This window comes from Drosophila albomicans, chromosome 4 (assembly GCF_009650485.2).
Source record: "Drosophila albomicans strain 15112-1751.03 chromosome 4, ASM965048v2, whole genome shotgun sequence".
Lineage (NCBI taxonomy): Eukaryota > Metazoa > Arthropoda > Insecta > Diptera > Drosophilidae > Drosophila > Drosophila albomicans.
The window spans coordinates 369,611-373,896 of record NC_047630.2 but is presented as its reverse complement, the minus strand read 5'-3'; the positions used below and the strand labels follow the sequence as shown (position 1 = coordinate 373,896).

Below are 4,286 nucleotides of genomic sequence, written 5' to 3'. Positions count from 1 at the left end.
AGTGAGAAAGAACTTAATCGAGCGACACCAGCGGCCACAATCACCGCTGGATAAGTGCGGGCAACCGTCGCTGCGAGACACACGGCGCTTTAACGACAGGAGCGGCATCGACGGCGTGGGACGGCGAACGCCGAACAACGCATCCAACGACGAGCAAGAGGAGGAGCCTGTCCGAGTGAGTTAGTGCGGCGGCACCAAGCCGTTCCCCGTCCAATTTTAAAGTGACACCGCCAGCTCCCGATTGATGACGATCGTCATCAGCGGTTATAGATTTCTCCCTCGGCCAAAGAAGTTGTGAATGAACCTTAAAAGAAACCAAATTGAATTCTTATGAAAATCGAAGAGAAAACAAAATTAAAGATTGCATTAAAAAAAACTAAACAGAAATTTAACTTAAAACTCGAAGAATACAGTATATATACAAAAACGGCCACGAATGAAAGCTAATTAAAATAGAGTACAACTTTAAATTAAAGTAGATCAATGTTTTGCTGTAAAACGACAGAGTAGGTGATAGACAGAAAAATCATTCAGATCAACATTCGCATCTGCGGAGGAATAGATGTATACACATTTATAAAGATATACACATACATATATGCATTAAAGTATCACCTATCGCCCCTTCACCAAACCTCAAGAGCTCTTAGGCAGGTCAAGGTAGACATTTAAGCGAATCAAGCATACATTCATTTATATACATACACCCAAATATGCGTATACATACATACATAAATATACCTATCTGTGATCTCTTTACATACCATATATAATTGTTAAATGTTAGTGATTAAGAAAACTTCATGAATAATACAATAGTACTTACGATGAACATGGTCGTGTGAGTCTTCTCAGCATGGAGGGGAGGGGGATTCGACAGCGCTACGCCGGATGACTTACCGTCGTCAACAGTTTGTTTTGGATTTCCTTTTTGTTTAGCGCAATTTTTAATTGCGCGGCAGCTGTTTTGTTTTTCTGTTAGTGGTGTGTTTTTCTGTTTAAAAAAACAGCTGTTAATATCGGTGGACTTATCGATTGTGCGGACTGCGGGCCAGGGATGGAACTCCACCTGAGTACCGATGAGCCAGCCGGCACGGCCCCAGGGAAGACAACCAGTCCGCAACAAAACTTTGCTACCATTGAGGATCTGGTAACCAAACTTAGCTCAGTAGGTATACCCATTTAATTTATTAATTTTTAATAACTTTCTATTTTACTAACAACGTTGAATATTGCTCAAAGAAGTTATATCGCGTGCTTAAAAGTGTGAAAATATTTCCATAAAGATGCTGTCAAAATACTTGTGGCACGCAAAAAGCCGTTGTCTGCATGCATTCTTATCAGCAGAAAGAGAATGCAAAAGGTAAACGATATAAAATTTGGCATGCACATAGCTAAAAATAGATTCTTTGTTTTGAGCCTCATTTTCGCACCGTTATTTGACGATTTCAAGCAAAGCTAAGTTCAATAGTCAAAAAAGAGTTTCGTCAATTAATTGTGCCGACTAGTGTACATACAAATGTATGTACATGCATTCATATTTATGCAGGTATGTGTTCACCTGCTTTTGAGTGCAATACAGAAACATGAATGTTACTTTTAAATACAAAAATTAAATTTACAATTTGACATGCATTCTGAATTAACTGTCATTGATATTTTTCACAATAGTTTAGTGGTAATTGTGTCGATGTCACGATGTCGCAGAAAGTATGAAGACAGCAATAGATGGTGCTTTCGGACACATGGATTTATCCGTTAGAATACTCTTCTGTCTTCAGTGTATTCGGAAGCAATTTTCCCGTCTCCTCGCTCGTTGCAAGTCATTTAGATGCTAGCGAGTCAAAAGACTGTCAACACCAGATCATCTGGTTGTGGTGCCAAAACAGATGATGCGCCCAGGAAAAGCTGTGAAAACGAGCTTTTGTTGTGGTCGTAAGATATTTATTTTAATGTGGGGACTATTAACATTTGAACAACTGCAAATTCCTCCACATTTTATTTTGCAGCACATAACATAAAGACATTTAATTGTACATTTAATAATTTACAACATGTTCAAGAGTTAATTATTGCATCAAGTTTTGCACTGATGATGTGCCTACTGATGTAATAAAAAATATTTTCATAGTTATTTACTATGAAACTTGGTGTTTTAATATTTTATACTATGGTGCCGAATCTATTAACAAAATAGATACACAAAAAAACTTAACTTGGAATAATAAATAACTAAAATAAGTAAGAAAGCTACAGTCGAGTGTGCTCGACTGTGAGATACCCGCTACCTATTTTGAATAAAAGCAAAATATTGCGGTATTATTTTCAAAATATACCGAAAATACTACAAAATACAAAAATATATACCGAATGGTATATTTGGTATATCGATATAATACCACATTGAAAATATACCATAGACGATACAATATACCAGATTGTCCGCCAAAGCAACTAAGACCCCTAGTATCATAAGTAGGCATTTTTGCTCATACAAAAGTATTTCTTTAATAACTTCCACAACTTTTATCTGATCGCAATAAAATTTTCAGGAATCATAAATATGTACTATTGTTTTTATTGTACACACCAAAACTCGCTTGTTATTCGATTTTTTAGATTTGCGAGGGCGGAAGTTGGCTGTCGAAAAAAAATTATAGCTCTATCTCTTATAGTCTCTGAGATCCAGTGCTTCATACGGACGGACGGACAGACAGAGAGACATGGCTAGATCGTCTCGACTGTTGATGCTGATCAATAATATATATTCTTTATAGGATTGTAGATGCCTCCTTCTACCTGTTACATACATTTCCTGTCGGTACAAAGTTATAATACCCTTCTACCCTATGGGTAGCGGGTATAAATACTAGTAATAGATATTTACCCTAATATAGAAAACGGCACTTCACAAAAATAATGGGGCTCTCCTATGGTGGACAGCAGCTTTGGTGGACAAGGTTAGGGACACTTTTGTGAAAAAGAAACATCAACAAATGACTCCACTACTAATCTATCATTGCAGTTCTGACCCTGCAGTTCTGAGCGCTAGTTCGTTGCTGGTGAAATAAGCACTTACCACCCTGCTGAATTGGAGGTGTCGATTGGCCATGGGTAAGTGCTTACCTCGCCGATCACTACGTGGGTACTTACTAAATTGACCCTATAGTAAACGAACGTCGAACCACCTAGTCGACTCGAGTTTGCGATTGGCCATGGGTAAGTGCTTACCTCGTCGATCACTATATGGGTACTTACTAGATTGACCCTATAGTAAACGAACGTCGAACCACCTAGTTAATAAATGTATACGCATTAAAGCATAAGTACAAAATAACGGCAAGCATCGATTTTGTTTTTGTTATTTTGTGGAAAGGATTAAAGACAAAACTTCGATTGCGCTTTACATCGCAGTTTGTTTACGCGTCTTTGTTTTATTTTGTGCTACTCTTTTGGTCAAACGCAGCTGTGTTTGCTGGCTGACGAAATTTTGCAAGCATTTGAGTTGAGAAGTGCAAGGCGGATCAATGGATTATTAGGTGAGTGACTTAAAAAATAATATACATATGTTTGTATTATATGTGTACTAATGTGTAAATATTAAATAAGCAGATAATAAAAGGACGACAAGCAGTTAGCATAATGTATTGCTCTACAGTGGAAAACGACAATGTGCCTAAAGAGACGAAGTGGAAATTATGACAGAAAATCTACGTTATGGAAATAATGACAGGGGAATGCGGACCTAAAAAGAAAGGCAGTTTCTTTGGTGTTATGATCGGTGAGTATTTTAAATAATTATTATCCACTTCTATTATAACTTTTTTAATCCTTTTTATTTCCAGATTCAATAACTGAGGACCACTTTACAAAAGCCTTACAGCTCAAAAAAAACGATATTCTAAAAACTCAAGTTGCCTTTAAGTAATAAAAGTATCCGACTTATTAAATAAAGAAAAATTTAAATAAAATAAAAACTGTAATTGTAATTGCACATTTTTTTTAATTTATAATGGCCGACCCTTCTATGGGGTCCGATGTAAGTACCTACTTCACCGACCCTTCAATGGGGTCCAATGTAAGCACTTATTTTACCGCCCGTTACATAGGGTCCCATGTAAGTATTTACTTTACCGGCCGTTCCATGGGGTCCAATGTAAGTACTTTCCTTAAAGACCCTAATATGTTGCACTATTTCACTAGTTCGTGGGTAATCGAGGCGGTGGCGATTGACCCTATTTGCGGACATTTCAAACAAAAACGGAAATTAAAAAAAAGCATTGCTA

At 37.1% G+C, this 4,286-nt stretch overlaps 1 long non-coding RNA gene across 1 annotated transcript; it reads left to right on the top strand.

The window, feature by feature from the left end:
• Positions 1-3,389: 3,389 nt before the first annotated feature.
• Positions 3,390-3,942, top strand: LOC117573199 (uncharacterized). The gene is made up of 3 exons (XR_004572672.2): positions 3,390-3,539; positions 3,613-3,781; positions 3,846-3,942. It is a non-coding gene; the product is annotated as an uncharacterized LOC117573199 (long non-coding RNA).
• The last annotated feature ends 344 nt before the right edge of the window (positions 3,943-4,286 follow it).